We start from the raw sequence: 25,036 nt of genomic DNA on the forward strand, positions 1-25,036 counted from the left end.
TGAAATCGTTATTGCTCTATAATCTGTATATTGACTACTCACTCGGAATCCAGACTCTTTACTCTTTCAAAACACACCAGAACAAAACGACAGACCTCAGTGCAGCATAGTCACAAAAATATTTTTTATATCAATGATCTGAACATACACATCAAGATGAGGTGACCGAGTGGTTAAGGTGATGGACTGCTAATCCGTTGTGTTCTACACGCATGGGTTCAAATCCCATCCTCATCGGATTTGTGCCGATCATACCTCAGTAGCAGTTTTATCAGTCGATCACTTCATTTTGGGACTTCACTGAAATCGTTGATATTGCTCTATTATCTGTATCTTGACTACTCACTCAGAATCCAGACTCTTTACTCTTTCGAAACACACCAGAACTAACACGACAGACCTTAGTGCAGCATAGTCACAAAAATATTTTTTTTCTGTCAATGATCTGATCATATACAACAAGATGAGGTGACCGAGTGGTTAAGGTGATGGACTGCTAATCCATTGTGTTCTACACGCATGGGTTCGAATCCCATCCTCATCGAATTTGTGCCGATTGTACCTCAGTAACAGTTTTGTGAGTCGATCACATCATTTTGGGACGTCACTGAAATCGTTGATATTGCTCTATTATCTGTATCTTGACTACTCACTCAGAATCCAGACTCTTTACTCTTTCAAAAAGCACCAGAGCAAAACGACAGATCTCAGTGCAGCATAGTCACAAAAATATTTTTTATGTCAATGATCTGAACATACACATCAAGATGAGGTGACCGAGTGGTTAAGGTGATGGACTGCTAATCCATTGTGTTCTACACGCATGGGTTCGAATCCCATCCTCATCGCATTTGTGCCGATCATACCTCAGCAGCAGTTTTATTAGTTGATCACTTCATTTTGGGACTTCACTGAAATCGTTGATATTGCTCTATTATCTGTATCTTGACTACTCACTCAGAATCCAGACTCTTTACTCTTTCAAAACACACCAGAACAAAACGACACACCTCAGGGCAGCGTAGTCACAAAAATATATTTTTTCTGTCAATGATCTCAACATATACATCAAGATGAGGTGGCCGAGTGGTTAAGGTGATGGCCTGCTAATCCATTGTGTTCTACACGCATAGGTTCGAATCCCATCCTCATCGTTTTTGTGCAGATTCTACCTCGGTAGCAAATCAAAACAAAACGACAGACCTCAGTGCAACATAGTGACAAAAATATTTTTTTCTGTCAATTATCTGAATATATAAGAAAGATGAGGTGACCGAGTGGTTAAGGTGATGGACTGCTAATCCGTTGTGTTCTACACGCATGGGTTTGAATCCCATCCTCATCGGATTTGTGCCGATCCTACTTCAGTAGCAGTTTTGTGAGTCGATCACTTCATTTTGGGACTTCACTGAAATCGTTGATATTGCTCTATTATCTGTATCTTGACTACTCACTCAGAATCAAGACTCTTTACTCTTTCAAAAAGCACCAGAGCAAAACGACAGAGCTCAGTGCAGCATAGTCACACAAAAAAAAAATATGTCAATGATCTGCTCATGCACAGCAAGATGAGGTGACCGAGTGGTTAAGGTGATGGACTGCTAATCCATTATGTTCTACACGCATGGGTTCGAACCCATCCTCATCAGATGTGTGCCAATCATTCCTCAGTAGCAATTTTGTGAGTCGATCACTTCATTTTGGGACTTCACTGAAATCGTTATTGCTCTATTATCTGTATCTTGACTACTCACTCAGAATCCAGACTCTTTACTCTTTCAAAACACACCAGAACAAAACGACAGACCTCAGTGCAGCATAGTCACAAAAATATTTTTTATGTCAATGATCTGAACATATACATCAAGATGAGGTGACCGAGTGGTTAAGGTGATGGACTGCTAATCCATTGTGTTCTACACGCATGGGTTCGATTCCCATCCTCATCGGATTTGTGCAGATCATACCTCAGTAGCAGTTTTATGAGTTGATCACTTCATTTTGGGACTTCACTGAAATCGTTGATATTGCTCTATTATCTGTATCTTGACTACTCACTCAGAATCCAGACTCTTTACTCTTTCAAAACACACCAGAACTAACACGACAGACCTTAGTGCAGCATAGTCACAAAAATATTTTTTTTCTGTCAATGATCTGATCATATACAACAAGATGAGGTGACCGAGTGGTTAAGGTGATGGACTGCTAATCCATTGTGTTCTACACGCATGGGTTCGAATCCCATCCTCATCGGATTTGTGCCGATTGTACCTCAGTAGCAGTTTTGTGAGTCGATCACATCATTTTGGGACTTCACTGAAATCGTTGATATTGCTCTATTATCTGTATCTTGACTACTCACTCAGAATCCAGACTCTTTACTCTTTCAAAACACACCAGAACAAAACGACAGACCTCAGTGCAGCGTAGTCAAAAAAAATATATTTTTTCTGTCAATGATCTGAACATATACATCAAGATGAGGTGACCGAGTGGTTAAGGTGATGGACTGCTAATCCATTGTGTTCTACACGCATGGGTTCGAATCCCATCCTCATCGGTTTTGTATAGATTCTACCTCGGTAGCAAATCAAAACAAAATGACAGACCTCAGTGCAACATAGTGACAAAAATATTTTTTTCTGTCAATTATCTGAATAAATAAAAAAGATGAGGTGACTGAGTGGTTAAGGTGATGGACTGCTAATCCGTTGTGTTCTACACGCATGGGTTTGAATCCCATCCTCATCAGATTTGAGCCGATCCTACTTCAGTAACAGTTTTGTGAGTCGATCACTTCATTTTGGGACTTCACTGAAATCGTTGATATTGCTCTATTATCTGTATCTTCACTACTCACTCAGAATCCAGACTCTTTACTCTTTCAAAAAGCACCAGAGCAAATCGACAGACCTCAGTGCAGCATAGTCACACAAAAAAAATTATGTCAATGATCTGCTCATGCACAGCAAGATGAGGTGACCAAGTGGTTAAGGTGATGGACTGCTAATCCATTATGTTCTACACGCATGGGTTCGAACCCATCCTCATCGGATGTGTGCCAATCATTCCTCAGTAGCAATTTTATGAGTCGATCACTTCATTTTGGGACGTCACTGAAATCGTTATTGCTCTATTATCTGTATCTTGACTACTCACTCACTCGGAATCCAGACTCTTTACTCTTTCAAAACACACCAGAACAAAACGACAGACCTCAGTGCAGCATAGTCACAAATATATTTTTTATGTCAATGATCTGAACATACACAGCAAGATGAGGTGACCGAGTGGTTAAGGTGATGGACTGCTAATCCATTGTGTTCTACACGCATGGGTTCGAATCCCATCCCCATCGGATTTGTGCCGATCATACCTCAGTAGCAGTTTTATGAGTCGATCACTTCATTTTGGGACTTCACTGAAATCGTTGATATTGCTCTATTATCTGTATCTTGACTACTCACTCAGAATCCAGACTCTTTACTCTTTCAAAACACACCAGAACTAACACGACAGACCTTAGTGCAGCATAGTCACAAAAATATTTTTTTTCTTTCAATGATCTGATCATATACAACAAGATGAGGTGACCGAGTGGTTAAGGTGATGGACTGCTAATCCATTGTGTTCTACACGCATGGGTTCGAATCCCATCCTCATCGGATTTGTGCCGATTGTACCTCAGTAGCAGTTTTGTGAGTCAATCACATCATTTTGGGACTTCACTGAAATCGTTGATATTGCTCTATTATCTGTATCTTAACTACTCACTCAGAATCCAGACTCTTTACTCTTTCAAAACACACCAGAACAAAACGACACACCTCAGTGCAGCGTAGTCACAAAAATATATTTTTTCTGTCAATGATTTGATTGTATACAACAAGATGAGGTGACCGAGTGGTTAAAGTGATGTACTGCTAAACCGTTGTGTTCTGCACGCATGGGTTCAAATCTCATCCTCATCGGATTTGTGCTGATCATACCTTAGTAGCAGTTTTGTGAGTCGTTCCCTTAATTTTGGGACTTCACTGAAATCGTTGATATTGCTCTATTATCTGTATATTGACTACGCACTCGGAATCCAGACTCTTTACTCTTTCAAAAAGCACCAGAGCAAAACAACAGATCTCAGTGCAGCATAGTCACAAAAATATTTTTTATGTCAATGATCTGAACATACATATCAAGATGAGGTGACCGAGTGGTTAAGGTGATGGACTGCTAATCCATTGTGTTCTACACGCATGGGTTCGAATCCCATCCTCATCGGATTTGTGCCGATCATACCTCAGTAGCAGTTTTATTAGTCGATCACTTCATTTTGGGACTTCACTGAAATCGTTGATATTGCTCTATTATCTGTATCTTGACTACTCACTCAGAATCCATACTCTTTACTCTTTCAAAACACACCAGAACAAAACGACACACCTCACTGCAGCGTAGTCACAAAAATATATTTTTTCTGTCAATGATCTGATCGTATACAACAAGATGAGGTGACCGAGTGGTTAAAGTGATGTACTGCTAAACGGTTGTGTTCTGCACGCATGGGTTCAAATCTCATCCTCATCGGATTTGTGCTGATCATACCTCAGTAGCAGTTTTGTGCGTCGATCACTTAATTTTGGGACTTCACTGAAATCGTTGATATTGCTCTATTATCTGTATCTTGACTACTCACTCAGAATCCAGACTCTTTACTCTTTCAAAACACACCAGAACAAAACGACAGACCTCAGTGCAGCATAGTCACAAAAATATTTTTTATGTCAATGATCTGAACATACACATCAAGATGAGGTGACCGAGTGGTTAAGGTGATGGACTGCTAATCCATTGTGTTCTACACGCATGGGTTCGATTCCCATCCTCATCGGATTTGTGCAGATCATACCTCAGTAGCAGTTTTATGAGTCGATCACTTCATTTTGGGACTTCACTGAAATCGTTGATATTGCTCTATTATCTGTATCTTGACTACTCACTCAGAATCCAGACTCTTTACTCTTTCAAAACACACCAGAACTAACACGACAGACCTTAGTGCAGCATAGTCACAAAAATATTTTTTTTCTGTCAATGATCTGATCATATACAACAAGATGAGGTGACCGAGTGGTTAAGGTGATGGACTGCTAATCCATTGTGTTCTACAACAATGGGTTCGAATCCCATCCTCATCGGATTTGTGCCGATTGTTCCTCAGTAGCAATTTTGTGAGTCGATCACTTCATTTTGGGACTTCACTGAAATCGTTATTGCTCTATTATCTGTATCTTGACTACTCACTCAGAATCCAGACTCTTTACTCTTTCAAAACACACCAGAACAAAACGACACACCTCAGTGCAGCATAGTCAAAAAAATATATTTTTTCTGTCAATGATCTGAACATATACATCAAGATGAGGTGACCGAGTGGTTAAGGTGATGGACTGCTAATCCATTGTGTTCTACACGCATGGGTTCGATTCCCATCCTCATCGGATTTGTGCAGATCATACCTCAGTAGCAGTTTTATGAGTCGATCACTTCATTTTGGGACTTCACTGAAATCGTTGATATTGCTCTATTATCTGTATCTTGACTACTCACTCAGAATCCAGACTCTTTACTCTTTCAAAACACACCAGAACTAACACGACAGACCTTAGTGCAGCATAGTCACAAAAATATTTTTTTTCTGTCAATGATCTGATCATATACAACAAGATGAGGTGACTGAGTGGTTAAGGTGATGGACTGCTAATCCATTGTGTTCTACACGCATGGGTTCGAATATCATCCTCATCGGATTTGTGCCGATTGTACCTCAGTAGCAGTTTTGTGAGTCGATCACATCATTTTGGGACTTCACTGAAATCGTTGATATTGCTCTATTATCTGTATCTTGACTACTCACTCAGAATCCAGACTCTTTACTCTTTCAAAACACACCAGAACAAAACGACAGACCTCAGTGCAGCGTAGTCAAAAAAATATATTTTTCTGTCAATGATCTGAACATATACATCAAGATGAGGTGACCGAGTGGTTAAGGTGATGGACTGCTAATCCATTGTGTTCTACACGCATGGGTTCGAATCCCATCCTCATCGGTTTTGTATAGATTCTACCTCGGTAGCAAATCAAAACAAAACGACAGACCTCAGTGCAACATAGTGACAAAAATATTTTTTTCTGTCAATTATCTGAATAAATAAAATAGATGAGGTGACCGAGTGGTTAAGGTGATGGACTGCTAATCCGTTGTGTTCTACACGCATGGGTTTGAATCCCATCCTCATCGGATTTGAGCCGATCCTACTTCAGTAACAGTTTTGTGAGTCGATCACTTCATTTTGGGACTTCACTGAAATCGTTGATATTGCTCTATTATCTGTATCTTCACTACTCACTCAGAATCCAGACTCTTTACTCTTTCAAAAAGCACCAGAGCAAAACGACAGACCTCAGTGCAGCATAGTCACACAAAAAAAATTATGTCAATGATCTGCTCATGCACAGCAAGATGAGGTGACCAAGTGGTTAAGGTGATGGACTGCTAATCCATTATGTTCTACACGCATGGGTTCGAACCCATCCTCATCAGATGTGTGCCAATCATTCCTCAGTAGCAATTTTATGAGTCGATCACTTCATTTTGGGACGTCACTGAAATCGTTATTGCTCTATTATCTGTATCTTGACTACTCACTCGGAATCCAGACTCTTTACTCTTTCAAAACACACCAGAACAAAACGACAGACCTCAGTGCAGCATAGTCACAAATATATTTTTTATGTCAATGATCTGAACATACACATCAAGATGAGGTGACCGAGTGGTTAAGGTGATGGACTGCTAATCCATTGTGTTCTACACGCATGGGTTCGAATCCCATCCTCATCGGATTTGTGCCGGTTGTACCTCAGTAGCAGTTTTATGAGTCGATCACTTCATTTTGGGACTTCACTGAAATCGTTGATATTGCTCTATTATCTGTATCTTGACTACTCACTCAGAATCCAGACTCTTTACTCTTTCAAAACACACCAGAACTAACACGACAGACCTTAGTGCAGCATAGTCACAAAAATATTTTTTTTCTTTCAATGATCTGATCATATACAACAAGATGAGGTGACCGAGTGGTTAAGGTGATGGACTGCTTATCCATTGTGTTCTACACGCATGGGTTCGAATCCCATCCTCATCGGATTTGTGCTGATCATACCTTAGTAGCAGTTTCGTGAGTCGTTCCCTTAATTTTGGGACTTCACTGAAATCGTTGATATTGCTCTATTATCTGTATATTGACTACGCACTCGGAATCCAGACTCTTTACTCTTTCAAAACACACCAGAACAAAACGACAGACCTCAGTGCAGCGTAGTCAAAAAAATATATTTTTCTGTCAATGATCTGAACATACACATCAAGATGAGGTGACTGAGTGGTTAAGGTGATGGACTGCTAATCCATTGTGTTCTACACGCATGGATTCGGATCCTATCCTCATCGGATTTGTGCCGATCATACCTCAGTAGCAGTTTTATTAGTCGATCACTTCATTTTGGGACTTCACTGAAATCGTTGATATTGCTCTATTATCTGTATCTTGACTACTCACTCAAAATCCAGACTCTTTACTCTTTCAAAACACACCAGAACTAACACGACAGACCTCAGCATAGTCACAAAAATATATTTTTTCTGTCAATGATCTGATCATAAACAACAAGATGAGGTGACCGAGTGGTTGAGGTGATGGACTGCTAATCCATTGTGTTCTACACGCATGGGTTTGAATCCCATCCTCATTGGATTTGTGCCGATTGTACCTTAGTAGCAGTGTTGTGAGTCGATCACATCATTTTGGGACTTCACTGAAATCGTTGATATTGCTCTATTATCTGTATCTTGACTACTCACTCAGAATCCAGACTCTTTACTCTTTCAAAACACACCAGAACAAAACGACACACCTCAGTGCAGCGTAGTCACAAAAATATTTTTTTCTGTCAATGATCTGAACATAAACATCAAGATGAGGTGACCGAGTGGTTAAGGTGATGGACTGCTAATCCCTTGTGTTCTACACGCATGGGTTCGAATCCCATCCTCATCGGTTTTGTGCAGATTCTACCTCGGTAGCAAATCAAAACAAAATGACAGACCTCAGTGCAACATAGTGACAAAAATATTTTTTTCTGTCAATTATCTGAATAAATAAAAAAGATGAGGTGACCGAGTGGTTAAGGTGATGGACTGCTAATCCGTTGTGTTCTACACGCATGGGTTTGAATCCCATCCTCATCGGATTTGTGCCGATCCTACTTCAGTAGCAGTTTTGTGAGTCGATCACTTCATTTTGGGACGTCACTGAAATCGTTATTGCTCTATTATCTGTATCTTGACTACTCACTCAGAATCCAGACTCTTTACGCTTTCAAAACACACCAGAACAAAACGACAGACCTCAGTGCAGCATAGTCACAAAAATATTTTTTATATCAATGATCTGAACATACACATCAAGATGAGGTGACCGAGTGGTTAAGGTGATGGACTGCTAATCCGTTGTGTTCTACACGCATGGGTTAGAATCCCATCCTCATCGGATTTGTGCCGATCATACCTCAGTAGCAGTTTTATGGGTCGATCACTTCATTTTGGGACTTCACTGAAATCGTTGATATTGCTCTATTATCTGTATCTTGACTACTCACTCAGAATCCAGACTCTTTACTCTTTCAAAACACACCAGAACTAACACGACAGACCTTAGTGCAGCATAGTCACAAAAATATTTTTTTTCTTTCAATGATCTGATCATATACAACAAGATGAGGTGACCGAGTGGTTAAGGTGATGGACTGCTAATTCATTGTGTTCTACACGCATGGGTTCAAATCCCATCCTCATCGGATTTGTGCCGGTTGTACCTCAGTAGCAGTTTTGTGAGTCAATCACATCATTTTGGGACTTCACTGAAATCGTTGATATTGCTCTATTATCTGTATCTTGACTACTCACTCAGAATCCAGACTCTTTACTCTTTCAAAACACACCAGAACAAAACGACACACCTCAGTGCAGCGTAGTCACAAAAATATATTTTTTCTGTCAATGATCGGATCGTATACAACAAGATGAGGTGACCGAGTGGTTAAAGTGATGTACTGCTAAACCGTTGTGTTCTCCACGCATGGGTTCAAATCTCATCCTCATCGATTTGTGCCGATCATACCTCAGCAGCAGTTTTATTAGTCGATCACTTCATTTTGGGACTTCACTGAAATCGTTGATATTGCTCTATTATCTGTATCTTGACTACTCACTCAGAATCCAGACTCTTTACTCTTTCAAAAAGCACCAGAGCAAAACAACAGATCTCAGTGCAGCATAGTCACAAAAATATTTTTTATGTCAATGATCTGAACATACATATCAAGATGAGGTGACCGAGTGGTTAAGGTGATGGACTGCTAATCCATTGTGTTCTACACGCATGGGTTCGAATCCCATCCTCATCGGATTTGTGCCGATCATACCTCAGTAGCAGTTTTATGGGTCGATCACTTCATTTTGGGACTTCACTGAAATCGTTGATATTGCTCTATTATCTGTATCTTGACTACTCACTCAGAATCCAGACTCTTTACTCTTTCAAAACACACCAGAACTAACACGACAGACCTTAGTGCAGCATAGTCACAAAAATATTTTTTTTCTTTCAATGATCTGATCATATACAACAAGATGAGGTGACCGAGTGGTTAAGGTGATGGACTGCTAATTCATTGTGTTCTACACGCATGGGTTCAAATCCCATCCTCATTGGATTTGTGCCGGTTGTACCTCAGTAGCAGTTTTGTGAGTCAATCACATCATTTTGGGACTTCACTGAAATCGTTGATATTGCTCTATTATCTGTATCTTGACTACTCACTCAGAATCCAGACTCTTTACTCTTTCAAAACACACCAGAACAAAACGACACACCTCAGTGCAGCGTAGTCACAAAAATATATTTTTTCTGTCAATGATCTGATCGTATACAACAAGATGAGGTGACCGAGTGGTTAAAGTGATGTACTGCTAAACCGTTGTGTTCTCCACGCATGGGTTCAAATCTCATCCTCATCGATTTGTGCCGATCATACCTCAGCAGCAGTTTTATTAGTCGATCACTTCATTTTGGGACTTCACTGAAATCGTTGATATTGCTCTATTATCTGTATCTTGACTACTCACTCAGAATCCAGACTCTTTACTCTTTTAAAAAGCACCAGAGCAAAACAACAGATCTCAGTGCAGCATAGTCACAAAAATATTTTTTATGTCAATGATCTGAACATACATATCAAGATGAGGTGACCGAGTGGTTAAGGTGATGGACTGCTAATCCATTGTGTTCTACACGCATGGGTTCGAATTCCATCCTCATCGGATTTGTGCCGATCATACCTCAGTAGCAGTTTTATTAGTCGATCACTTCATTTTGGGACTTCACTGAAATCGTTGATATTGCTCTATTATCTGTATCTTGACTACTCACTCAGAATCCAGACTCTTTACTCTTTCAAAACACACCAGAACAAAACGACACACCTCACTGCAGCGTAGTCACAAAAATATATTTTTTCTGTCAATGATCTGATTGTATACAACAAGATGAGGTGACCGAGTGGTTAAAGTGATGTACTGCTAAATGGTTGTGTTCTGCACGCATGGGTTCAAGTCTCATCCTCATCGGATTTGTGCAGATCATACCTCAGTAGCAGTTTTATGAGTCGATCACTTCATTTTGGGACTTCACTGAAATCGTTGATATTGCTCTATTATCTGTATCTTGACTACTCACTCAGAATCCAGACTCTTTACTCTTTCAAAACACACCAGAACTAACACGACAGACCTTAGTGCAGCATAGTCACAAAAATATTTTTTTTCTGTCAATGATCTGATCATATACAACAAGATGAGGTGACTGAGTGGTTAAGGTGATGGACTGCTAATCCATTGTGTTCTACACGCATGGGTTCGAATCCCATCCTCATCGGATTTGTGCCGATTGTACCTCAGTAGCAGTTTTGTGAGTCGATCACATCATTTTGGGACTTCACTGAAATCGTTGATATTGCTCTATTATCTGTATCTTGACTACTCACTCAGAATCCAGACTCTTTACTCTTTCAAAACACACCAGAACAAAACGACAGACCTCAGTGCAGCGTAGTCAAAAAAATATATTTTTCTGTCAATGATCTGAACATATACATCAAGATGAGGTGACCGAGTGGTTAAGGTGATGGACTGCTAATCCATTGTGTTCTACACGCATGGGTTCGAATCCCATCCTCATCGGTTTTGTATAGATTCTACCTCGGTAGCAAATCAAAACAAAACGACAGACCTCAGTGCAACATAGTGACAAAAATATTTTTTTCTGTCAATTATCTGAATAAATAAAATAGATGAGGTGACCGAGTGGTTAAGGTGATGGACTGCTAATCCGTTGTGTTCTACACGCATGGGTTTGAATCCCATCCTCATCGGATTTGAGCCGATCCTACTTCAGTAACAGTTTTGTGAGTCGATCACTTCATTTTGGGACTTCACTGAAATCGTTGATATTGCTCTATTATCTGTATCTTCACTACTCACTCAGAATCCAGACTCTTTACTCTTTCAAAAAGCACCAGAGCAAAACGACAGACCTCAGTGCAGCATAGTCACACAAAAAAAATTATGTCAATGATCTGCTCATGCACAGCAAGATGAGGTGACCAAGTGGTTAAGGTGATGGACTGCTAATCCATTATGTTCTACACGCATGGGTTCGAACCCATCCTCATCAGATGTGTGCCAATCATTCCTCAGTAGCAATTTTATGAGTCGATCACTTCATTTTGGGACGTCACTGAAATCGTTATTGCTCTATTATCTGTATCTTGACTACTCACTCGGAATCCAGACTCTTTACTCTTTCAAAACACACCAGAACAAAACGACAGACCTCAGTGCAGCATAGTCACAAATATATTTTTTATGTCAATGATCTGAACATACACATCAAGATGAGGTGACCGAGTGGTTAAGGTGATGGACTGCTAATCCATTGTGTTCTACACGCATGGGTTCGAATCCCATCCTCATCGGATTTGTGCCGGTTGTACCTCAGTAGCAGTTTTATGAGTCGATCACTTCAATTTTGGGACTTCACTGAAATCGTTGATATTGCTCTATTATCTGTATCTTGACTACTCACTCAGAATCCAGACTCTTTACTCTTTCAAAACACACCAGAACTAACACGACAGACCTTAGTGCAGCATAGTCACAAAAATATTTTTTTTCTTTCAATGATCTGATCATATACAACAAGATGAGGTGACCGAGTGGTTAAGGTGATGGACTGCTTATCCATTGTGTTCTACACGCATGGGTTCGAATCCCATCCTCATCGGATTTGTGCTGATCATACCTTAGTAGCAGTTTCGTGAGTCGTTCCCTTAATTTTGGGACTTCACTGAAATCGTTGATATTGCTCTATTATCTGTATATTGACTACGCACTCGGAATCCAGACTCTTTACTCTTTCAAAACACACCAGAACAAAACGACAGACCTCAGTGCAGCGTAGTCAAAAAAATATATTTTTCTGTCAATGATCTGAACATACACATCAAGATGAGGTGACTGAGTGGTTAAGGTGATGGACTGCTAATCCATTGTGTTCTACACGCATGGATTCGGATCCTATCCTCATCGGATTTGTGCCGATCATACCTCAGTAGCAGTTTTATTAGTCGATCACTTCATTTTGGGACTTCACTGAAATCGTTGATATTGCTCTATTATCTGTATCTTGACTACTCACTCAAAATCCAGACTCTTTACTCTTTCAAAACACACCAGAACTAACACGACAGACCTCAGCATAGTCACAAAAATATATTTTTTCTGTCAATGATCTGATCATAAACAACAAGATGAGGTGACCGAGTGGTTGAGGTGATGGACTGCTAATCCATTGTGTTCTACACGCATGGGTTTGAATCCCATCCTCATTGGATTTGTGCCGATTGTACCTTAGTAGCAGTGTTGTGAGTCGATCACATCATTTTGGGACTTCACTGAAATCGTTGATATTGCTCTATTATCTGTATCTTGACTACTCACTCAGAATCCAGACTCTTTACTCTTTCAAAACACACCAGAACAAAACGACACACCTCAGTGCAGCGTAGTCACAAAAATATTTTTTTCTGTCAATGATCTGAACATAAACATCAAGATGAGGTGACCGAGTGGTTAAGGTGATGGACTGCTAATCCCTTGTGTTCTACACGCATGGGTTCGAATCCCATCCTCATCGGTTTTGTGCAGATTCTACCTCGGTAGCAAATCAAAACAAAATGACAGACCTCAGTGCAACATAGTGACAAAAATATTTTTTTCTGTCAATTATCTGAATAAATAAAAAAGATGAGGTGACCGAGTGGTTAAGGTGATGGACTGCTAATCCGTTGTGTTCTACACGCATGGGTTTGAATCCCATCCTCATCGGATTTGTGCCGATCCTACTTCAGTAGCAGTTTTGTGAGTCGATCACTTCATTTTGGGACGTCACTGAAATCGTTATTGCTCTATTATCTGTATCTTGACTACTCACTCAGAATCCAGACTCTTTACGCTTTCAAAACACACCAGAACAAAACGACAGACCTCAGTGCAGCATAGTCACAAAAATATTTTTTATATCAATGATCTGAACATACACATCAAGATGAGGTGACCGAGTGGTTAAGGTGATGGACTGCTAATCCGTTGTGTTCTACACGCATGGGTTAGAATCCCATCCTCATCGGATTTGTGCCGATCATACCTCAGTAGCAGTTTTATGGGTCGATCACTTCATTTTGGGACTTCACTGAAATCGTTGATATTGCTCTATTATCTGTATCTTGACTACTCACTCAGAATCCAGACTCTTTACTCTTTCAAAACACACCAGAACTAACACGACAGACCTTAGTGCAGCATAGTCACAAAAATATTTTTTTTCTTTCAATGATCTGATCATATACAACAAGATGAGGTGACCGAGTGGTTAAGGTGATGGACTGCTAATTCATTGTGTTCTACACGCATGGGTTCAAATCCCATCCTCATCGGATTTGTGCCGGTTGTACCTCAGTAGCAGTTTTGTGAGTCAATCACATCATTTTGGGACTTCACTGAAATCGTTGATATTGCTCTATTATCTGTATCTTGACTACTCACTCAGAATCCAGACTCTTTACTCTTTCAAAACACACCAGAACAAAACGACACACCTCAGTGCAGCGTAGTCACAAAAATATATTTTTTCTGTCAATGATCTGATCGTATACAACAAGATGAGGTGACCGAGTGGTTAAAGTGATGTACTGCTAAACCGTTGTGTTCTCCACGCATGGGTTCAAATCTCATCCTCATCGATTTGTGCCGATCATACCTCAGCAGCAGTTTTATTAGTCGATCACTTCATTTTGGGACTTCACTGAAATCGTTGATATTGCTCTATTATCTGTATCTTGACTACTCACTCAGAATCCAGACTCTTTACTCTTTCAAAAAGCACCAGAGCAAAACAACAGATCTCAGTGCAGCATAGTCACAAAAATATTTTTTATGTCAATGATCTGAACATACATATCAAGATGAGGTGACCGAGTGGTTAAGGTGATGGACTGCTAATCCATTGTGTTCTACACGCATGGGTTCGAATCCCATCCTCATCGGATTTGTGCCGATCATACCTCAGTAGCAGTTTTATGGGTCGATCACTTCATTTTGGGACTTCACTGAAATCGTTGATATTGCTCTATTATCTGTATCTTGACTACTCACTCAGAATCCAGACTCTTTACTCTTTCAAAACACACCAGAACTAACACGACAGACCTTAGTGCAGCATAGTCACAAAAATATTTTTTTTCTTTCAATGATCTGATCATATACAACAAGATGAGGTGACCGAGTGGTTAAGGTGATGGACTGCTAATTCATTGTGTTCTACACGCATGGGTTCAAATCCCATCCTCATCGGATTTGTGCCGGTTGTACCTCAGTAGCAGTTTTGTGAGTCAATCACATCATTTTGGGACTTCACTGAAATCGTTGATATTGCTCTATTATCTGTATCTTGACTACTCACTCAGAATCCAGACTCTTTACTCTTTCAAAACACACCAGAACAAAACGACACACCTCAGTGCAGCGTAGTCACAAAAATATATTTTTTCTGTCAATGATCTGATCGTATACAACAAGATGAGGTGACCGAGTGGTTAAAGTGATGTACTGCTAAACCGTTGTGTTCTCCACGCATGGGTTCAAATCTCATCCTCATCGATTTGTGCCGATCATACCTCAGCAGCAGTTTTATTAGTCGATCACTTCATTTTGGGACTTCACTGAAATCGTTGATATTGCTCTATTATCTGTATCTTGACTACTCACTCAGAATCCAGACTCTTTACTCTTTCAAAAAGCACCAGAGCAAAACAACAGATCTCAGTGCAGCATAGTCACAAAAATATTTTTTATGTCAATGATCTGAACATACATATCAAGATGAGGTGACCGAGTGGTTAAGGTGATGGACTGCTAATCCATTGTGTTCTACACGCATGGGTTCGAATTCCATCCTCATCGGATTTGTGCCGATCATACCTCAGTAGCAGTTTTATTAGTCGATCACTTCATTTTGGGACTTCACTGAAATCGTTGATATTGCTCTATTATCTGTATCTTGACTACTCACTCAGAATCCAGACTCTTTACTCTTTCAAAACACACCAGAACAAAACGACACACCTCACTGCAGCGTAGTCACAAAAATATATTTTTTCTGTCAATGATCTGATTGTATACAACAAGATGAGGTGACCGAGTGGTTAAAGTGATGTACTGCTAAATGGTTGTGTTCTGCACGCATGGGTTCAAGTCTCATCCTCATCGGATTTGTGCTGATCATACCTCAGTAGCAGTTTTGTGAGTCGATCACTTAATTTTGGGACTTCACTGAAATCGTTGATATTGATCTGTATCTTGACTACTCACTCAGAATCCAGACTCTTTACTCTTTCAAAAAGCACCAGAGCAAAATGACAGATCTCAGTGCAGCATAGTCACAAAAAAAATTTTAATGTCAATGATCTGAACATACACATCAAGATGAGGTGACCGAGTGGTTAAGGTGATGGACTGCTAATCCATTGTGTTCTACACGCATGGGTTCGAATTCCATCCTCATCGGATTTGTGCCGATCATACCTCAGTAGCAGTTTTATTAGTCGATCACTTCATTTTGGGACTTCACTGAAATCGTTGATATTGCTCTATTATCTGTATCTTGACTACTCACTCAGAATCCAGACTCTTTACTCTTTCAAAACACACCAGAACAAAACGACACACCTCACTGCAGCGTAGTCACAAAAATATATTTTTTCTGTCAATGATCTGATCGTATACAACAAGATGAGGTGACCGAGTGGTTAAAGTGATGTACTGCTAAACGGTTGTGTTCTGCACGCATGGGTTCAAATCTCATCCTCATCGGATTTGTGCTGATCATACCTCAGTAGCAGTTTTGTGAGTCGATCACTTAATTTTGGGACTTCACTGAAATCGTTGATATTGATCTGTATCTTGACTACTCACTCAGAATCCAGACTCTTTACTCTTTCAAAAAGCACCAGAGCAAAATGACAGATCTCAGTGCAGCATAGTCACAAAAATTTTTTTAATGTCAATGATCTGAACATACACATCAAGATGAGGTGACCGAGTGGTTAAGGTGATGGACTGCTAATCCATTGTGTTCTACACGCATGGGTTCGAATCCCATCCTCATCGGATTTGTGCCGATCATACCTCAGTAGCAGTTTTATTAGTCTTTTATTTATTAGTCGATCACTTCATTTTGGGACTTCACTGAAATCGTTGATATTGCTCTATTATCTGTATCTTGACTACTCACTCAAAATCCAGACTCTTTACTCTTTCAAAACACACCAGAACTAACACGACAGACCTCAGCATAGTCACAAAAATATTTTTTTTCTGTCAATGATCTGATCATATACAACAAGATGAGGTGACCGAGTGCTTAAGGTGATGGACTGCTAATCCATTGTGTTCTACACGCATGGGTTCGAATCCCATCCTCATCGGATTTGTGCCGATTGTACCTTAGTAGCAGTTTTGTGAGTCGATCACATCATTTTGGGACTTCACTGAAATCGTTGATATTGCTCTATTATCTGTATCATGACTACTCACTCAGAATCCAGACTCTTTACTCTTTCAAAACACACCAGAACAAAACGACACACCTCAGTGCAGCGTAGTCACAAAAATATATTTTTTCTGTCAATGATCTGATCATATACAACAAGATGAGGTGACCGAGTGGTTAAGGTGATGGACTGCTAATCCCTTGTGTTCTACATGCATGGGTTCGAATCCCATCCTCATCGGTTTTGTGCAGATTCTACCTCGGTAGCAAATCAAAACAAAACGACAGACCTCAGTGCAACATAGTGACAAAAATATTTTTTTCTGTCAATTATCTGAATAAATAAAAAAGATGAGGTGACCGAGTGGTTAAGGTGATGGACTGCTAATCCGTTGTGTTCTACACGCATGGGTTTGAATCCCATCCTCATCGGATTTGTGCCGATCCTACTTCAGTAGCAGTTTTGTGAGTCGATCACTTCATTTTGGGACTTCACTGAAATCGTTGATATTGCTCTATTCTCTGTATCTTCACTACTCACTCAGAATCCAGACTTTTTACTCTTTCAAAAAGCACCAGAGCAAAACGACAGACCTCAGTGCAGCATAGTCACACAAAAAAAATTATGTCAATGATCTGCTCATGCACAGCAAGATGAGGTGACCGAGTGGTTAAGGTGCTGAACTGCTAATCCATTATGTTCTACACGCATGGCTTCGAACCCATCCTCATCAGATGTGTGCCAATCATACCTCAGTAGCAATTTTGTGAGTCGATCACTTCATTTTGGGACTTCACTGAAATCGTTATTGCTCTATTATCTGTATCTTGACTACTCACTCAGAATCCAGACTCTTTACGCTTTCAAAACACACCAGAGCAAAACGACAGACCTCAGTGCAGCATAGTCACACAAAAAAAATTATGTCAATGATCTGCTCATGCACAGCAAGATGAGGTGACCGAGTGGTTAAGGTGATGGACTGCTAATCCATTATGTTCTACACGCATGGGTTCGAACCCATCCTCATCAGATGTGTGCCAATCATTCCTCAGCAGCAACTTTATGAGTCGATAACTTCATTTTGGGACGTCACTGAAATCGTTATTGCTCTATTATCTGTATCTTGACTACTCACTCGGAATCCAGACTCTTTACTCTTTCAAAACACACCAGAACAAAACGACAGACCTTAGTGCAGCATAGTCACAAAAATATTTTTTTTCTTTCAATGATCTGATCATATACAACAAGATGAGGTGACCGAGTGGTTAAGGTGATGGACTGCTAATCCATTGTGTTCTACACGCATGGGTTCGAATCTCATCCTCATCGGATTTGTGCCGGTTGTACCTCAGTAGCAGTTTTGTGAGTCAATCACATCATTTTGGGACTTCACTGAAATCGTTGATATTGCTCTATTATCTGTATCTTGACTACTCACTCAGAATCCAGACTCTTTACTCTTTCAAAACACACCAGAACAAAACGACACACCTCAGTGCAGCGTAGTCACAAAAATATATTTTTTCTGTCAATGATCTGATTGTATACAACAAGATGAGGTGACCGAGTGGTTAAAGTGATGTACTGCTAAACCGTTGTGTTCTGCACGCATGGGTTCAAATCTCATCCTCATCGGATTTGTGCTGATCATACCTCAGTAGCAGTTTTGTGAGTCGTTCCCTTAATTTTGGGACTTCACTGAAATCGTTGATATTGCTCTATTATCTGTATCTTGACTACTCACTCAGAATCCAGACTATTTACTCTTTCAAAAAGCACCAGAGCAAAACAACAGATCTCAGTGCAGCATAGTCACAAAAATATTTTTTATGTCAATGATCTGAACATACATATCAAGATGAGGTGACCGAGTGGTTAAGGTGATGGACTGCTAATCCATTGTGTTCTACACGCATGGGTTCGAATCCCATCCTCATCGGATTTGTGCCGATCATACCTCAGTAGCAGTTTTATTAGTCGATCACTTCATTTTGGGACTTCACTGAAATCGTTGATATTGCTCTATTATCTGTATCTTGACTACTCACTCAGAATCCAGACTCTTTACTCTTTCAAAACACACCAGAACAAAACGACACACCTCACTGCAGCGTAGTCACAAAAATATATTTTTTCTGTCAATGATCTGATTGTATACAACAAGATGAGGTGACCGAGTGGTTAAAGTGATGTACTGCTAAACGGTTGTGTTCTGCACGCATGGGTTCAAATCTCATCCTCATCGGATTTGTGCTGATCATACCTCAGTAGCAGTTTTGTGAGTCGATCACTTAATTTTGGGACTTCACAGAAATCGTTGATATTGCTCTATTATCTGTATCTTGACTACTCACTCAGAATCCAGACTCTTTACTCTTTCAAAAAGCACCAGAGCAAAATGACAGATCTCAGTGCAGCATAGTCACACATTTTTTTTAATGTCAATGATCTGAACATACACATCAAGATGAGGTGAACGAGTGGTTAAGGTGATGGACTGCTAAACCATTGTGTTCTACACGCATTGGTTCGAATCCCATCCTCATCGGATTTGTGCCGATCATACCTCAGTAGCAGTTTTATTAGTCGATCACTTCATTTTGGGACTTCACTGAAATCGTTGATATTGCTCTATTATCTGTATATTGACTACTCACTCAAAATCCAGACTCTTTACTCTTTCAAAACACACCAGAACTAACACGACAGACCTTAGTGCAGCATTGTCACAAAAATATTTTTTTTCTGTCAATGATCTGATCATATACAACAAGATGAGGTGACCGAGTGGTTAAGGTGATGGACTGCTAATCCATTGTGTTCTACATGCATGGGTTCGAATCCCATCCTCATCGGATTTGTGCCGATTGTACCTCAGTAGCAGTTTTGTGAGTCGATCACATCATTTTGGGACTTCACTGAAATCGTTGATATTGCTCTATTATCTGTATCTTGACTACTCACTCAGAATCCAGACTCTTTACTCTTTCAAAACGCACCAGAGCAAAACGACAGAACTCAGTGCAGCATAGTCACAAAAATATTTTTTATGTCAATGATCTGAACATACACATCAAGATGAGGTGACCGAGTGGTTAAGGTGATGGACTGCTAATCCATTGTGTTCTACACGCATGGGTTCGAATCCCATTCTCATCGGATTTGTGCCGATTGTACCTCAGTAGCAGTTTTGTGAGTCGATGACATCATTTTGGGACTTCACTGAAATCGTTGATATTGCTCTATTATCTGTATCTTGACTACTCACTCAGAATCCAGACTCTTTACTCTTTCAAAACACACCAGAACAAAACGACACACCTGAGTGCAGCGTAGTCACAAAAATATATTTTTTCTGTCAATGATCTGATCATATACAACAAGATGAGGTGACCGAGTGGTTAAGGTGATGGACTGCTAATCCATTGTGTTCTACACGCATGGGTTCGAATCCCATCCTCATCGGATTTGTGCCGATCATACCTCAGTAGCAGTTTTATGGGTCGATCACTTCATTTTGGGACTTCACTGAAATCGTTATTGCTCTATTATCTGTATCTTGACTACTCACTCAGAATCCAGACTCTTTACTCTTTCAAAACACAAAAGAACAAAACGACACACCTCAGTGCAGCGTAGTCACAAAAATATTTTTTTCTGTCAATGATCTGAACATATACATCAAGATGAGGTGACAAAGTGGTTAAGGTGATGGACTGCTAATCCCTTGTGTTCTACACGCATGGGTTCGAATCCCATCCTCATCGGTTTTGTGCAGATTCTACCTCGGTAGCAAATCAAAACAAAACGACAGACCTCAGTGCAACATAGTGACAAAAATATTTTTTTCTGTCAATTATCTGAATAAATAAAAAAGATGAGGTGACCGAGTGGTTAAGGTGATGGACTGCTAATCCGTTGTGTTCTACACGCATGGGTTTGAATCCCATCCTCATCGGATTTGTGCCGATCCTACTTCAGTAGCAGTTTTGTGAGTCGATCACTTCATTTTGGGACTTCACTGAAATCGTTGATATTGCTCTATTATCTGTATCTTCACTACTCACTCAGAATCCAGACTTTTTACTCTTTCAAAAAGCACCAGAGCAAAACGACAGACCTCAATGCAGCATAGTCACACAAAAAAAATTATGTCAATGATCTCCTCATGCACAGCAAGATGAGGTGACCGAGTGGTTAAGGTGATGAACTGCTAATCCATTATGTTCTACACGCATGGCTTCGAACCCATCCTCATCAGATGTGTGCCAATCATACCTCAGTAGCAATTTTGTGAGTCGATCACTTCATTTTGGGACTTCACTGAAATCGTTATTGCTCTATTATCTGTATCTTGACTACTCACTCAGAATCCAGACTCTTTACGCTTTCAAAACACACCAGAACAAAACGACAGACCTCAGTGCAGCATAGTCACAAAAATATTTTTTATATCAATGATCTGAACATACACATCAAGATGAGGTGACCGAGTGGTTAAGGTGATGGACTGCTAATCCCTTGTGTTCTACACGCATGGGTTCAAATCCCATCCTCATCGGATATGTGCCGATCATATCTCAGTAGCAGTTTTATCAGTCGATCACTTCATTTTGGGACTTCACTGAAATCGTTGATATTGCTCTATTATCTGTATCTTGACTACTCACTCAGAATCCAGACTCTTTACTCTTTCAAAACACACCAGAACTAACACGACAGACCATAGTGCAGCATAGTCACAAAAATATTTTTTTTCTGTCAATGATCTGATCATATACAGCAAGATGAGGTGACCGAGTGGTTAAGGTGATGGACTGCTAATCCATTGTGTTCTACACGCATGGGTTCGAATCCCATCCTCATCGGTTTTGTGCAGATTCTACCTCGGTAGCAAATTAAAACAAAACGACAGACCTCAGTGCAACATAGTGACAAAAATATTTTTTTCTGTCAATTATCTGAATAAATAAAAAAGATGAGGTGACCGAGTGGTTAAGGTGATGGACTGCTAATCCGTTGTGTTCTACACGCATGGGTTTGAATCCCATCCTCATCGGATTTGTGCCGATTGTACCTCAGTAGCAGTTTTGTGAGTCGATCACATCATTTTGGGACTTCACTGAAATCGTTGATATTGCTCTATTATCTGTATCTTGACTACTCACTCAGAATCCAGACTCTTTACTCTTTCAAAAAGCACCAGAGCAAAACGACAGATCTCAGTGCAGCATAGTCACAAAAATATTTTTTATGTCAATGATCTGAACATACACATCAAGATGAGGTGACCGAGTGGTTAAGGTGATGGACTGCTAATCCATTGTGTTCTACACACATGGGTTCGAATCCCATCCTCATCGGTTTTGTGCAGATTCTACCTCGGTAGCAAATTAAAACAAAACGACAGACCTCAGTGCAACATAGTGACAAAATTTGTTTTTTCTGTCAATTATCTGAATAAATAAAAAAAGATGAGGTGACCGAGTGGTTAAGGAGATGGACTGCTGATCCGTTGTGTTCTACACGCATGGGTTTGAATCCCATCCTCATCGGATTTGTGCCGATCCTACTTCAGTAGCAGTTTTGTGAGTCGATCACTTCATTTTGGGACTTCACTGAAATCGTTGATATTGCTCTATTGTCTGTATCTTCACTACTCACTCAGAATCCAGACTCTTTACTCTTTCAAAAAGCACCAGAGCAAAACGACAGACCTCAGTGCAGCATAGTCACACAAAAAAAATTATGTCAATGATCTGCTCATGCACAGCAAGATGAGGTGACCGAGTGGTTAAGGTGATGGACTGCTAATCCATTATGTTGTACACGCATGGGTTCGAACCCATCCTCATCAGATGTGTGCCAATCATTCCTCAGTAGCAATTTTGTAAGTCGATCACTTCATTTTGGGACTTCACTGAAATCGTTATTGCTCTATTATCTGTATCTTGACTACTCACTCAGAATCCAGACTCTTTACACTTTCAAAACACACCAGAACTAACACGACAGACCTTAGTGCAGCATAGTCACAAAAATATTTTTTTTCTGTCAATATTCTGTCCTACACAACAAGATGAGGTGACCGAGTGGTTAAGGTGATGGACTGCTAATCCATTGTGTTCTACACGCATGGGTTCGAATCCCATCCTCATCGGATTTGTGCCGATTGTTCCTCAGTAGCAGTTTTGTGAGTCGATCACATCATTTTGGGACTTCACTGAAATCGTTATTGCTCTATTATCTGTATCTTGACTACTCACTCAGAATCCAGACTCTTTACTCTTTCAAAACACACCAGAACAAAACGACAGACCTCAGTGCAGCATAGTCACAAAAATATTTTTTATGTCAATGATCTGAACATACACATCAAGATGAGGTGACCAAGTGGTTAAGGTGGTGGACTGCTAATCCATTGGGTTCTACACGCATGGGTTCGAATCCCATCCTCATCGGATTTGTGCCGATCATACCTCAGTAGCAGTTTTATGAGTCGATCACTTCATTTTGGGACTTCACTGAAATCGTTGATATTGCTCTATTATCTGTATCTTGACTACTCACTCAGAATCCAGACTCTTTACTCTTTCAAAACACACCAGAACTAACACGACAGACCATAAGGCAGCATAGTCACAAAAATATTTTTTTTCTGTCAATGATCTGATCAAATACAACAAGATGAGGTGATCGAGTGGTTAAGGTGATGGACTGCTAATCCATTGTGTTCTACACGCATGGGTTCGAATCCCATCCTCATCGGATTTGTGCCGATTGTACCTCAGTAGCAGTTTTGTGAGTCGATCACATCATTTTGGGACTTCACTGAAATCGTTGATATTGCTCTATTATCTGTATCTTGACTACTCACTCAGAATCCAGACTCTTTACTCTTTCAAAACACACCAGAACAAAACGACACACCTCAGTGCAGCGTAGTCACAAAAATATATTTTTTCTGTCAATGATCTGAACAATTACAACAAGATGAGGTGACCGAGTGCTTAAGGTGATGGACTGCTAATCCATTGTGTTCTACATGCATGGGTTCGAACCTATCCTCATCACATTTGTGCTGATCATACCTCAGTAGCAATTTTGTGAGTCGATCACTTCATTTTGGGACTTCACTGAAATCGTTATTGCTCTATTATCTGTATCTTGACTACTCACTCAGAATCCAGACTCTTTACTATTTCAAAACACACCAGAACAAAACGACAGACCTCAGTGCAGCATAGTCACAAAAATATTTTTTATGTCAATGAAATGAACTTACACAACAAGATGAGGTGACTGAGTGGTTAAGGTGATGGACTGCTCATCCATTGTGTTCTACACGCATGAGTTCGAATCCCATCCTCATCGGATTTGTGCTGATCATACCTCAGTTGGAGTTTTGTGAGTCGATCACATCATTTTGGGACTTCACTGAAATCGTTGATATTGCTCTATTATCTGTATCTTGACTACTCACTCAGAATCCAGACTCTTTACTTTTTCAAAACACACCAGAACAAAACGACAGACCTCAGTGCAGCATAGTCACAAAAATATTTTTTTTCTGTCAATGATCTGATCATACACAGCAAGATGAGGTGACTGAGTGGTTAAGGTGATGGACTGCTAGTCCATTGTGTTCTACACGCATTGGTTCAAATCCCATCCTCATCGGATTTGTGCCGATCATACCTCAGTAGCAATTTTGTGAGTCGATCACTTCATTTTGGGA

The 25,036-nt window shown here is 40.1% G+C and overlaps 1 protein-coding gene and 61 non-coding genes across 65 annotated transcripts in view; 61 read left to right on the top strand and 1 right to left on the bottom strand.

Moving 5' to 3' along the window:
- LOC144078526 (ankyrin repeat and MYND domain-containing protein 1-like) overlaps positions 1-25,036 on the bottom strand; it is a 59,833-nt gene that overhangs the window by 18,868 nt on the left and 15,929 nt on the right. The window lies entirely within an intron of this gene.
- On the top strand, positions 156-237 carry trnas-gcu (transfer RNA serine (anticodon GCU)). The gene has a single exon. It is a non-coding gene; the product is annotated as a tRNA-Ser (tRNA).
- trnas-gcu (transfer RNA serine (anticodon GCU)) lies at positions 463-544 on the top strand. The gene has a single exon. It is a non-coding gene; the product is annotated as a tRNA-Ser (tRNA).
- Positions 767-848, top strand: trnas-gcu (transfer RNA serine (anticodon GCU)). The gene has a single exon. It is a non-coding gene; the product is annotated as a tRNA-Ser (tRNA).
- trnas-gcu (transfer RNA serine (anticodon GCU)) lies at positions 1,073-1,154 on the top strand. The gene has a single exon. It is a non-coding gene; the product is annotated as a tRNA-Ser (tRNA).
- trnas-gcu (transfer RNA serine (anticodon GCU)) lies at positions 1,264-1,345 on the top strand. Its single transcript has one exon. It is a non-coding gene; the product is annotated as a tRNA-Ser (tRNA).
- trnas-gcu (transfer RNA serine (anticodon GCU)) lies at positions 1,868-1,949 on the top strand. Its single transcript has one exon. It is a non-coding gene; the product is annotated as a tRNA-Ser (tRNA).
- Positions 2,175-2,256, top strand: trnas-gcu (transfer RNA serine (anticodon GCU)). The gene has a single exon. It is a non-coding gene; the product is annotated as a tRNA-Ser (tRNA).
- On the top strand, positions 2,482-2,563 carry trnas-gcu (transfer RNA serine (anticodon GCU)). Its single transcript has one exon. It is a non-coding gene; the product is annotated as a tRNA-Ser (tRNA).
- Positions 2,673-2,754, top strand: trnas-gcu (transfer RNA serine (anticodon GCU)). The gene has a single exon. It is a non-coding gene; the product is annotated as a tRNA-Ser (tRNA).
- On the top strand, positions 3,280-3,361 carry trnas-gcu (transfer RNA serine (anticodon GCU)). The gene has a single exon. It is a non-coding gene; the product is annotated as a tRNA-Ser (tRNA).
- trnas-gcu (transfer RNA serine (anticodon GCU)) lies at positions 3,587-3,668 on the top strand. Its single transcript has one exon. It is a non-coding gene; the product is annotated as a tRNA-Ser (tRNA).
- trnas-gcu (transfer RNA serine (anticodon GCU)) lies at positions 4,197-4,278 on the top strand. Its single transcript has one exon. It is a non-coding gene; the product is annotated as a tRNA-Ser (tRNA).
- On the top strand, positions 4,807-4,888 carry trnas-gcu (transfer RNA serine (anticodon GCU)). The gene has a single exon. It is a non-coding gene; the product is annotated as a tRNA-Ser (tRNA).
- On the top strand, positions 5,114-5,195 carry trnas-gcu (transfer RNA serine (anticodon GCU)). The gene has a single exon. It is a non-coding gene; the product is annotated as a tRNA-Ser (tRNA).
- trnas-gcu (transfer RNA serine (anticodon GCU)) lies at positions 5,417-5,498 on the top strand. The gene has a single exon. It is a non-coding gene; the product is annotated as a tRNA-Ser (tRNA).
- Positions 6,029-6,110, top strand: trnas-gcu (transfer RNA serine (anticodon GCU)). Its single transcript has one exon. It is a non-coding gene; the product is annotated as a tRNA-Ser (tRNA).
- trnas-gcu (transfer RNA serine (anticodon GCU)) lies at positions 6,220-6,301 on the top strand. The gene has a single exon. It is a non-coding gene; the product is annotated as a tRNA-Ser (tRNA).
- On the top strand, positions 6,823-6,904 carry trnas-gcu (transfer RNA serine (anticodon GCU)). The gene has a single exon. It is a non-coding gene; the product is annotated as a tRNA-Ser (tRNA).
- On the top strand, positions 7,130-7,211 carry trnas-gcu (transfer RNA serine (anticodon GCU)). Its single transcript has one exon. It is a non-coding gene; the product is annotated as a tRNA-Ser (tRNA).
- On the top strand, positions 7,737-7,818 carry trnas-gcu (transfer RNA serine (anticodon GCU)). The gene has a single exon. It is a non-coding gene; the product is annotated as a tRNA-Ser (tRNA).
- On the top strand, positions 8,042-8,123 carry trnas-gcu (transfer RNA serine (anticodon GCU)). The gene has a single exon. It is a non-coding gene; the product is annotated as a tRNA-Ser (tRNA).
- trnas-gcu (transfer RNA serine (anticodon GCU)) lies at positions 8,233-8,314 on the top strand. The gene has a single exon. It is a non-coding gene; the product is annotated as a tRNA-Ser (tRNA).
- Positions 8,534-8,615, top strand: trnas-gcu (transfer RNA serine (anticodon GCU)). The gene has a single exon. It is a non-coding gene; the product is annotated as a tRNA-Ser (tRNA).
- trnas-gcu (transfer RNA serine (anticodon GCU)) lies at positions 8,841-8,922 on the top strand. Its single transcript has one exon. It is a non-coding gene; the product is annotated as a tRNA-Ser (tRNA).
- Positions 9,450-9,531, top strand: trnas-gcu (transfer RNA serine (anticodon GCU)). Its single transcript has one exon. It is a non-coding gene; the product is annotated as a tRNA-Ser (tRNA).
- Positions 9,757-9,838, top strand: trnas-gcu (transfer RNA serine (anticodon GCU)). Its single transcript has one exon. It is a non-coding gene; the product is annotated as a tRNA-Ser (tRNA).
- On the top strand, positions 10,366-10,447 carry trnas-gcu (transfer RNA serine (anticodon GCU)). The gene has a single exon. It is a non-coding gene; the product is annotated as a tRNA-Ser (tRNA).
- Positions 10,979-11,060, top strand: trnas-gcu (transfer RNA serine (anticodon GCU)). Its single transcript has one exon. It is a non-coding gene; the product is annotated as a tRNA-Ser (tRNA).
- trnas-gcu (transfer RNA serine (anticodon GCU)) lies at positions 11,284-11,365 on the top strand. The gene has a single exon. It is a non-coding gene; the product is annotated as a tRNA-Ser (tRNA).
- Positions 11,475-11,556, top strand: trnas-gcu (transfer RNA serine (anticodon GCU)). Its single transcript has one exon. It is a non-coding gene; the product is annotated as a tRNA-Ser (tRNA).
- Positions 12,078-12,159, top strand: trnas-gcu (transfer RNA serine (anticodon GCU)). Its single transcript has one exon. It is a non-coding gene; the product is annotated as a tRNA-Ser (tRNA).
- Positions 12,386-12,467, top strand: trnas-gcu (transfer RNA serine (anticodon GCU)). The gene has a single exon. It is a non-coding gene; the product is annotated as a tRNA-Ser (tRNA).
- On the top strand, positions 12,993-13,074 carry trnas-gcu (transfer RNA serine (anticodon GCU)). The gene has a single exon. It is a non-coding gene; the product is annotated as a tRNA-Ser (tRNA).
- trnas-gcu (transfer RNA serine (anticodon GCU)) lies at positions 13,298-13,379 on the top strand. The gene has a single exon. It is a non-coding gene; the product is annotated as a tRNA-Ser (tRNA).
- On the top strand, positions 13,489-13,570 carry trnas-gcu (transfer RNA serine (anticodon GCU)). The gene has a single exon. It is a non-coding gene; the product is annotated as a tRNA-Ser (tRNA).
- Positions 13,790-13,871, top strand: trnas-gcu (transfer RNA serine (anticodon GCU)). The gene has a single exon. It is a non-coding gene; the product is annotated as a tRNA-Ser (tRNA).
- On the top strand, positions 14,097-14,178 carry trnas-gcu (transfer RNA serine (anticodon GCU)). Its single transcript has one exon. It is a non-coding gene; the product is annotated as a tRNA-Ser (tRNA).
- Positions 14,706-14,787, top strand: trnas-gcu (transfer RNA serine (anticodon GCU)). The gene has a single exon. It is a non-coding gene; the product is annotated as a tRNA-Ser (tRNA).
- trnas-gcu (transfer RNA serine (anticodon GCU)) lies at positions 15,013-15,094 on the top strand. The gene has a single exon. It is a non-coding gene; the product is annotated as a tRNA-Ser (tRNA).
- Positions 15,622-15,703, top strand: trnas-gcu (transfer RNA serine (anticodon GCU)). The gene has a single exon. It is a non-coding gene; the product is annotated as a tRNA-Ser (tRNA).
- Positions 16,225-16,306, top strand: trnas-gcu (transfer RNA serine (anticodon GCU)). Its single transcript has one exon. It is a non-coding gene; the product is annotated as a tRNA-Ser (tRNA).
- On the top strand, positions 16,828-16,909 carry trnas-gcu (transfer RNA serine (anticodon GCU)). Its single transcript has one exon. It is a non-coding gene; the product is annotated as a tRNA-Ser (tRNA).
- On the top strand, positions 17,145-17,226 carry trnas-gcu (transfer RNA serine (anticodon GCU)). The gene has a single exon. It is a non-coding gene; the product is annotated as a tRNA-Ser (tRNA).
- On the top strand, positions 17,451-17,532 carry trnas-gcu (transfer RNA serine (anticodon GCU)). The gene has a single exon. It is a non-coding gene; the product is annotated as a tRNA-Ser (tRNA).
- trnas-gcu (transfer RNA serine (anticodon GCU)) lies at positions 17,642-17,723 on the top strand. Its single transcript has one exon. It is a non-coding gene; the product is annotated as a tRNA-Ser (tRNA).
- Positions 18,546-18,627, top strand: trnas-gcu (transfer RNA serine (anticodon GCU)). The gene has a single exon. It is a non-coding gene; the product is annotated as a tRNA-Ser (tRNA).
- On the top strand, positions 19,156-19,237 carry trnas-gcu (transfer RNA serine (anticodon GCU)). Its single transcript has one exon. It is a non-coding gene; the product is annotated as a tRNA-Ser (tRNA).
- Positions 20,072-20,153, top strand: trnas-gcu (transfer RNA serine (anticodon GCU)). The gene has a single exon. It is a non-coding gene; the product is annotated as a tRNA-Ser (tRNA).
- Positions 20,376-20,457, top strand: trnas-gcu (transfer RNA serine (anticodon GCU)). Its single transcript has one exon. It is a non-coding gene; the product is annotated as a tRNA-Ser (tRNA).
- Positions 20,682-20,763, top strand: trnas-gcu (transfer RNA serine (anticodon GCU)). Its single transcript has one exon. It is a non-coding gene; the product is annotated as a tRNA-Ser (tRNA).
- Positions 20,984-21,065, top strand: trnas-gcu (transfer RNA serine (anticodon GCU)). The gene has a single exon. It is a non-coding gene; the product is annotated as a tRNA-Ser (tRNA).
- trnas-gcu (transfer RNA serine (anticodon GCU)) lies at positions 21,175-21,256 on the top strand. Its single transcript has one exon. It is a non-coding gene; the product is annotated as a tRNA-Ser (tRNA).
- Positions 21,778-21,859, top strand: trnas-gcu (transfer RNA serine (anticodon GCU)). The gene has a single exon. It is a non-coding gene; the product is annotated as a tRNA-Ser (tRNA).
- On the top strand, positions 22,085-22,166 carry trnas-gcu (transfer RNA serine (anticodon GCU)). The gene has a single exon. It is a non-coding gene; the product is annotated as a tRNA-Ser (tRNA).
- trnas-gcu (transfer RNA serine (anticodon GCU)) lies at positions 22,276-22,357 on the top strand. Its single transcript has one exon. It is a non-coding gene; the product is annotated as a tRNA-Ser (tRNA).
- On the top strand, positions 22,580-22,661 carry trnas-gcu (transfer RNA serine (anticodon GCU)). Its single transcript has one exon. It is a non-coding gene; the product is annotated as a tRNA-Ser (tRNA).
- trnas-gcu (transfer RNA serine (anticodon GCU)) lies at positions 22,772-22,853 on the top strand. Its single transcript has one exon. It is a non-coding gene; the product is annotated as a tRNA-Ser (tRNA).
- On the top strand, positions 23,377-23,458 carry trnas-gcu (transfer RNA serine (anticodon GCU)). The gene has a single exon. It is a non-coding gene; the product is annotated as a tRNA-Ser (tRNA).
- trnas-gcu (transfer RNA serine (anticodon GCU)) lies at positions 23,678-23,759 on the top strand. Its single transcript has one exon. It is a non-coding gene; the product is annotated as a tRNA-Ser (tRNA).
- On the top strand, positions 23,985-24,066 carry trnas-gcu (transfer RNA serine (anticodon GCU)). Its single transcript has one exon. It is a non-coding gene; the product is annotated as a tRNA-Ser (tRNA).
- Positions 24,591-24,672, top strand: trnas-gcu (transfer RNA serine (anticodon GCU)). Its single transcript has one exon. It is a non-coding gene; the product is annotated as a tRNA-Ser (tRNA).

Source organism: Stigmatopora argus, chromosome 8 (genome assembly GCF_051989625.1).
Source record: "Stigmatopora argus isolate UIUO_Sarg chromosome 8, RoL_Sarg_1.0, whole genome shotgun sequence".
NCBI classification, from domain to species: Eukaryota; Metazoa; Chordata; class Actinopteri; order Syngnathiformes; family Syngnathidae; genus Stigmatopora; species Stigmatopora argus.